The 8,783-nt window shown below is 39.3% G+C and overlaps 1 pseudogene; it reads left to right on the top strand.

Annotated features, from left to right (window-relative positions):
* Positions 1-6,544: 6,544 nt before the first annotated feature.
* Positions 6,545-7,840, top strand: LOC108286667 (annotated as a pseudogene).
* The last annotated feature ends 943 nt before the right edge of the window (positions 7,841-8,783 follow it).

Here is an 8,783-nt window from a genome sequence, read left to right as displayed (position 1 = left end):
TAGGCTCTCTTGGTTCAGTTTCCATTTCAGAATAGTACAATATTTATCAAATAATTCCTTTAAGTAGCATTTGAGGAATTTATAGAATTTTAACTTTTCTCATTTGTGAGTGATAAAACATTTGTTATATCCAAAATAATTTCTATATATAAATACACATTATAAAGCATACTAATTTGTAATACAAATATTACAAAGGAAAAAATCTCATTTAAATTTCTATCTAAATGCACTGTGCCCTTGCCCTGTACAAATAGAAGATATAATCATAAAAATAATTTCATTAAAAATGAGCAAAATCATTGTTTTAGTGTTTGCTGTATTAACACTGTTCTGTTTGCCTCCAGGGCATGAGGGATGTCATAGTATTACTTTCATAAAGTGATATTCTATTTTGGAAAAATGCAAATGTATAAAACATGGTACTCTAAACTTTATAGGGAAATCAAAATGTTGAAATCTCAAGCCTTGTTTCTTAAATAAAATGTTCTTTTCATCAACTCAAATCCATCATTGAGAAAAGACTACAGTTTTACAGGTATGAGCATACATCTGGAATCAGCTTCTGCATTTATGACCTGACTCTACCATTAATTAGTTACGATACCTTGGGCCAGTTACTTAGCTTTTATGATGCCTCATTTTGTTCATCTGAATAATAGTTATAGTATTAGTTCTAACCTAGACATGCTGTGGATTGATGAGACAAGTGAATAAAAACTAACTGTACATCGTTAAGTGTTAGATATGTATTTTAAATCTCTTTAAGGAGAAGAGACATTCTGAGAGCCTTGCATAGACAGAAAATCACAAGCAGATATGATTTATGTTTGTTGGACAATGAATGCATAACACACAAAACTCTGCTTCAGTTTAGTTATTAAAATATAGAAGGCATGTAGTATAACTCTTATGGAAAACAGTATGAAGGTTCCTAAAAAATTTAAAAGCAGAACTGCCATATGATCCAGCAATCCCACTGCAGGTATAGCCAAAGGAAATGAAAACATTGTCCCACAGAGCTATCTCTACTGTCATGTTCATTGTGGTATTATTCATAGTAGCCAAAATATAGAAACAATCTAAATGTCTTAAGCGTCCAATGACAGATGAATGTATAAGGACTCATCTTTATATATTATATCGTATATCTATATTACTTTATACATGTACACACTCATATACAATGGAATATTGTTCAGTCTAAAAATAAAGAAAATCCTGAACATGAATGAACCTGGAAGACATAATGCCAAGTGAGATAAGCCAGGCACAGAAAGACAAATACTGCATGGTCTCATTCATACATAGACTCTAACAACACATAACTTGTAAAAGCACAGAGTAGAATGGTAGCTGCCAGGGGCTGGGGTTTGGGGGAGGTGGGGAGATGTTGGTTGAAGAGTACAAAAAGTTTTAGTTATGTAGGATGAGTAAGTTTTGGAGCTCTAATGTCCAGCATGGTGACTATAGCTTACTATATTCTATACTTGAAGCTTACTGAGAGTAGACCTTAAATATTCTCACCACACACACAAAGATAACTATGTGAGGTGATGGATACATTAATTAGCTCGACTTTGGTAATTATTTCACAATGTATATGTATCTCAAAACATCACTCTGTGTATCTTAGAAAAATAGAGGGCAAGTCCCTACTTTTATCATACTAAGGAGATTGAAATAACGGACACTGTAATACAAATTTAGAGAACATATAAATATCTGTTGTCTGAAGCTCTTGCTAGAGTGAGGTGGTTAGAGACTAAGGAAAACCCTGGGAGGCCATTAAAAGTCTCTGCAATAGGCTTGGCACAGTGGCTCACCCCTGTAATCCCAGCACATTGGGAGGCTGAGGAGAGAGCACCCCTTGAGTCCAGGAGTTCAAGACAAGCCTGGGCAACATGACAAACCTTGTCTCTACAAAAAATTAGCTGGTGTGGTGGTGCATGCCTACAGTCCCAGTCAGTAGGGAGACTGAAGTGGAAGGATCACCTGAGCACAGGAGGTGGAATCTGCAGTGAATTTTGATTGCACCGCTGCACTCCAGACTGGCTAAGACACTGTCTCAAAAAAAGAAGTCCCTGTAATTGACTTATATGAATATCCCAACTACTGCACTAGATCTGGCAATCCAACATGGACCATTTGCATTCCTCCCTGTGATTTCCACAAAATTATGACACTCAGCATCCACTTTAACAATATGTGCATAAGTAGCATCTGAGGATTCTCTGTAGCAACTATTCTTTTCTTCTAATAAATGGACCCCGTCTCCCTTTTTGCATGGCATGGGGATGAAGCAGTCAGTCAGGATGTCCCATCTTTCCTAGCCAAAGGATCAGCCAGGACAATTGAACTTTCCCTTCAGGAGTTGAATCTTGAATGGAGTGATTCAATGGCTGTATTGATTGTTATTAATTATTTCAGTTGGTCATACCCAGAACCCTGTATTAGTCCATTCTCATACTGCTATAGTGATACTACCTGAGATTGAGTAAGTTATAAAGCAAAGAGGTTTAACTGACTCACAATTCCACTTGGCTGGGGAGGCCCTCAAGAATCTTAAAATCGTGGTGGAAGGTGAAGGGGAGGCAAGGACCTTATTCACATGGTGGCAGGTGAGAGAAGAACAAAGGAAGAACTTCCCAACACTTATGAAACCATCATATCTCCTGAGAACTCACCCTCTATCATGATAACAGCATGGGGGAACCATCCTCATAATCCAATCACCTCCCTCTCCCGACACGTGGGAAGTATAGGTCCCTCCCTTAACACATGAGGATTACGATTCGAGATGAGAGTTGGGTGGGGACGCAGCCAAACCGTATCAACCCAGAAGAGACTGTTTTTGTTTATTTGGTTAATATTTTGCCACTGATAACCTAGCGCTGTTCTGCTTTCTGCTTTTTCCAAAGCCAGTTTCTGAACTCTTTCTTCAGGTGTATGAACTTCACAATATACTTATAATAATGTCATCATTTTTAACTTAGAGTATATTTCTGTTTTATGCAAAGAATACCTAATATCAAGAAGTACTACTTAATATAGTGAAGTTCACTTTCTGATTTTCCCTGTATTTATTTGATGGTTAATGTAAATTCTTAACTTACAACACAATGTATGAAAAAGAAAGAACATATTTAATTTTTGTAATATTTTTAATACAGGTTAATATTTGTAATAGAAGAGCAGCATTGAGCAAACTAATAGAATACATGATGCATGAAATAGGGGAGAAAACCAGATGGGAAGAGCGCTACTTCCAATTTTCCCCAGGAATCGAGTATTCCTCTTATTTTTCTTTCTTAAGAACCATGGTCAAGTCACTTAACCTCTCTTTTAGGGTCAGTTTCCTCATATGTAATGTGGAGATAATGATGCTTTTATTAAAAAGTTCCTACAGCTATTGACTGAGATGATGCATATGAAAGTGTCTGGCATCCAACTTAACTCATGTTATGAATTTTATAAATAAAAGTCATTTAGTATTATCTAACCAATTATTCAGGTATTTTTCCTTGAGCAGAGAGCAAGGTCCGTATCTATCTTCTTTGCCACTATGTCTCTAGTTCCAAGCACAATGCTTAACGTAAATGGTGCTAATTAAATATCTGTTGAATAAATTAGTAAAATAAATAAAAGAAAAATAATAAACAGAAACATTTTGGAGACTACATCACCATTGATATTCAATTTGTTTATGGTTTTATTATAGTTAGAATTTAGAAATTACTAATTTTCATAGTTAATATTTTAAATACATGTATCTTGAAGTTTTAGGATTTACCGCAATTACTGAGTAGTCAGAAAGAGGGGCAGTGGGAAAATTACCCTGAAGCTGTTGAATATTCTACCACTTGTTAGCATTTCTTATAAAAGTCAAAGTAAGAGAAGAAATATTGTTCCTGTTCAGTGTTAGGTGCCAGTCATTGTCCACAACGTATCAAGAACATGTGCCTATCCTTATCATTTAATGGGATGCCAGTTTTTTTGTCCTACTATTCTTGTTTTTCCTGTTTTAACCCTAGCAACCTTACAGAGACTTGCATTTTAAGAAACACTAAGAGAATACTGCAAAGGTTCTAAGTAATGGCATAGATGGAAGTTCAAATACACTTTTAGACTTAGTAGTAGAAACATTATTCCAGGGCTTACCCACAAAAAAAACGGTCAGGTTAGCAGCCCATGGCCCTTTGGGAAGTTTACATTATGTTAAAAATGTAATGCACACACCCGTAACCTTAGCAATTTAGGAGGCTGAGGTAGACACATTACTTAAGCCTAAGCAACATGGTAAACCCTGTCTCTACAAAACAAAACAAAACAAAAAAACACCTTGGGCATGGTGATGTGCACCTGTAGCCCCAGCTCAGGAGACTGTGGCAGGAGGATCACCAGAGACTGGGAGGTCGAAGCTGCAGTGAGCCGAGACTGCACCATTACCCTCCAGTCTGGCTGACAGAGTGAGACCCTTAGTGAAAAAAAAAAAGTATATCTAAATACTAGGTTTTATATATTTTTTCAAATATTGCTCTTTTAAAATACTTAATATTTTTAGCATTAGTTGAGTGTTACGGCACAAATGATACATGCTAATTTTAGATCAAATGAACCAAATGATAAGAACAGTCCAGGTGATTTTATTGTTAACATAAACATTATTAGTCACTGGTTCAACATATCTATAAACACCTTTATTTGTATATGTGGTTTGTTTATATATAAGTGCTACATATTGATATAAATAATATGGTTTTATCAAAATGTATATGCATAATAAAAATCCATGCGATCAAAGTATACTCAATGTAAACTAAGTTTCCCTCCCAAGGCAGACTGCCAAGACCCACTCCCTGAGTGCTAGAGTCCCACTATTCAGAGAAAATTGCAATCACTAGTTTTCTCCTTATTCTTGCAGAAATGCCCAACTTACATAAGTTATTTATGTGTATCACTTTTGAAAATTCAATATCAGAGCACTTTTCTGCACTGTGCTTTTTTTTTAAACCACTTTATCATGGAGATTTTTTTCCATATCAGCACATATTACATTATATATCTAACAATGAAATGTGAATAAAAATGGAGTGGAACCCCTGAAGCACCAAGACGTGATTCTCTTGCAGATATAATCCTACTTCCCATTTTATGAATGAGGAGACAGGCTCAAGGGGGTAATGTGAAAATGAGGCAGTAACAGAGTAGGGACTAGAGTATTCCAGTTCTCAATCCTGTGACTTTGTATGACACCCTGGAGATAAGTTCGCAGAAGTCCTAGAAAACCTGAATTCATGGAAAAGTAACATATTAAAAGGAAAAGGGAAAAAATCACGCAAGTAACTATGACGAGCCATTCCACACGATTAAATTGCAGAAGGCTCAGGGATCCTGTGTTAAAATTTCTGCCTGGAGGAGCTTCTATTTCTGACTCAGTTGCTGAGAAAAACCTGGAGCAGATATTTAGAGCCCTCTGGAGTCTTGCTATGGTATGGTTTGGGTCTGAATGAAATGAGATGCTGCTGCAATTGCCAGCTCTCTATTAATTATTAGTCAGCAAGGAGCCAGATTTCTCCTCCTTCCGCTCTAGCCCCACAGCCGAGCCTCTGCCCTGCTCCGCTCCTGGCTTGTGGAGTGGTGGGTCCAAGGAACATTTGCTACAGGCTGCCAAGAGTCTAGGCTACTTTTGCTGAGGGTTGTTCTGTTCTGTACTTGAGCCTTGGGGCACAGGTTAGCCCAGTACACCAATCAGAGCTCTACAGTCTCTTTTCATGTAAATACCCTACCTAATTAGGCAAGATATTTTATAAGCTAAAAATCTACAAAGATCTTGCTTTATCAAACACATTAGGGAGAAAATGATTATTTTCTATTATTTTTAATACCTTACTTTTCTCCTAGGCAAAACTACCTCACCAGGGATCTATCTTGTAAGTTCTATCTGGAAGCCCCATCTAACATCATTCCACAAAATAGCCAAATTCCTTCTCTATGGGAACTTTTCTGAGCTATATTTAGCAAACCACCATTGAAATTTACGCATAATTGTGAATTCAAAGGGAGACCATTCTTCTAATAGATTGCTACAGTTTAACGAATTAGAAATTAAAGCATTGACTACATTTGCTGAAGCCAATGGATCCTGATTTTCAATTCAATTCTGTAAACTACTTTCAAGCCTATACTTGGTATATGTAAGAATCAATATTATGTATGTGCTGGAGGCCCCTGTCCTGGGAGTCCAGCTCTTTCTTCTGTTACCATTCCCTGAACTGTGTCTGGCCCTGACTACTGCCATCCTGCTCCCTACACATGACAATAACCTATGGGCAGTTTTCCAAGTTTAGGATTAGGGTTGGAAAGGGTGAATGATCAATATAAATAGTTTCTACCCCAAGAAGTTCACACTCAAGCTAAGATTAATGCATGCATGAGTAGCTATAATACAAGTAGGCATCCTTTAACTACAGCTTATGCTTTGTGGCTTTTAAAAGAGAATACAGGTCGTGGCGAGCGGGGTCGCCACCACGTTGGCCAACACCGGTGGGCCAACAGTGAAGAGGTGGTGTCAGTGGTGAAAGAAGAGGTGGCAGCACCGGTAAGGAGATTGGTAACGCGAGCGGGGATGGTAAGTCGGTTGGACCCACTGGGCCTCTGTCGTTTCCAGGAAGCGTTTGACTGGAGGAACGTTTGGAGCCGCTGCTTTTGGACAAACTCTTCTGAAAGGTGGGCAGCCTAAAAAGCCAGTTGTTGCCACTTGCTATTGGAGTGGTGAGTTAGATGGCTCCTCCAGCTGGTGGCGTGTTGAGGTACGTGGGCTGGCTGTAGCGAGGGCATCAGATCCAGAGGGGGCGCTCTAGAGGCGTGGCCACCAGCACAATGGGCCAGCGTGTCACCAATGCCAGGAATCCCTCACCGACCCTGGGATGGAGTAGCAGAAATGGAATCCACCCTGGGATGGAGGAGCAGGAATGGAGCCCGTGACCCCAGCAGCAAGTTGCACAGCAGGCGAGGTGCAGGCCACCGTGAGGAGTAGATGCCACCCTGTGGTAAGCCAGATGGGAACATCCTCATCAGTGGGACCAAGAAGGTGGAGGCTGCTACTGAGGCCTGCCCTCTGCTGACGTCCCCGGGAGATGCATGGAGAGAATCCACGTTCGATGCCTAGAAGTCTTCCTTGCAGGGGTTGGAAGAACTGTTCTGGTGCTACAAGGATGTGCGGGAAGATGCAATTTTGGACGAAGGCATGGAATGTTTTTGCGATGACCTGTGTGCCTCACAGAATTTCCGATTCAGCTCTTTGGTTAGAAGTTCCACGTTGCAACCACGTGCAGATGTACCAGAAAGTAGTTTTTTGATGGCTGCAAAGCAATAAATGCAGACAGAATTGACGGAATCCGTGCACAATTCTTTAGCCTCTCAACAAGCTAAACAACTGGATAAATTCAAGGTTCTCTACCGGTTTACATTTCACTTTGACCTGGATGCTGAAGGGCAGAGGTGATTGCATCGCGAAATAGCCATTGCACTGTGCAATCTAGTGTTTACCCAGAAGCTAGTCTTTACCCAGAACTTCCTCAGATATTGGACCAATGGCTGAACTTCCTAAGAGAGAACTCCTTGGGGATCAAGGGCATCTCCCGGGACACTTGGAACAAGTTCTTTAACTTCACTGAGGTGAGGTCTTGACCTCAGCAACTATGGCAAAGATGAGGCCTGGCCAAGCCTCTTCGATATCTTTGTGGAGTGGGAAATGGAGCAAAGGAAAAGAGAAGGGGAAGGGAGAGATGTACTCAGCCCCAGGCCTGAGGGTTTGTGTCTAAAGAAGGCAACTTAGCTCTCTGTCCCAGGAGCAGCAGCAAGGATCTGCCACTGCCGTGCTGCTGACCAAGGCATTAGGACCTTTCTGGAATTTACTGAAGATCTGGATATTTTCTATTTTACATCTTTCTTTGCCTTGTATTTGAAAGGGCTCTAAAATGCTTTATCATATTTTAGGCATTTTCTTCATTTTTTTGGTTATTTTATTTCTTTTTTGGGGGTGGGGGAGTCTCCCAAAATATTTGAACCTGGCTACATACATTTTGTGTATTTTTGTTTGAAGTCTTCAGATAGAATGAGCCCACTATTTCTTGCAAAAATTAGATTTGTGTGTTGCAGGGGGTGGTGTAGAACAGGGAAGCGGGATAGGACTGTTAGGTTGAATTAACATCACAAAATGATAAGGGTGTCAGATCTCAGTTTTGTATATTGTTTTTCAGGGCAGGTCTGTGCTGTGTGTAGTGCTGTTTACATGGTTGAATTTAGGTTGTAAGGAATATTTTTAAAGATTTGCGCAGATTTTAATAAAAGCATTAACTGTTAACCACAATTGCGTTAATTCCCAGATGACTCAGAGCTCTGGGAGAGCTAGGGCCAGTCACGAGCCTTCTTAGTCTGGCAACAAACCCTTTTTAAGCTAATTTATCCAAAGCCCTTATTTCCCTCACTTCTTTTTGATTCTTTCTTTGAACTATTGCATTTCATTTTGGGTTTATTCAACAATATGTTGAACCTGTCAGTCAAGTGGACATATTTTTTAAGAACACATTGTACTGAGAACCACTTGAGCACTGAATGCGGAGAAAGCAGCGTTATTCAGTTTTGCTAGAAGTAGACTTCTTGGATAGTCTTCTGTCTTTGTTGAAGTTTCTATATTTTTATGTTGTAAGTGGAAATACTTTTTTTTTTCCTCTTTTTTCATTTGTCTTGGAGCCAAAGTTTCTGTTCCTGGTCGTAGG

This window comes from Cebus imitator, unplaced genomic scaffold, assembly GCF_001604975.1.
Source record: "Cebus imitator isolate Cc_AM_T3 unplaced genomic scaffold, Cebus_imitator-1.0 Scaffold325, whole genome shotgun sequence".
In the NCBI taxonomy this organism is placed as follows: domain Eukaryota; kingdom Metazoa; phylum Chordata; class Mammalia; order Primates; family Cebidae; genus Cebus; species Cebus imitator.
The sequence above is the reverse complement of the archived record's forward strand: the minus strand, read 5'-3'. Positions and strand labels throughout refer to the sequence as shown.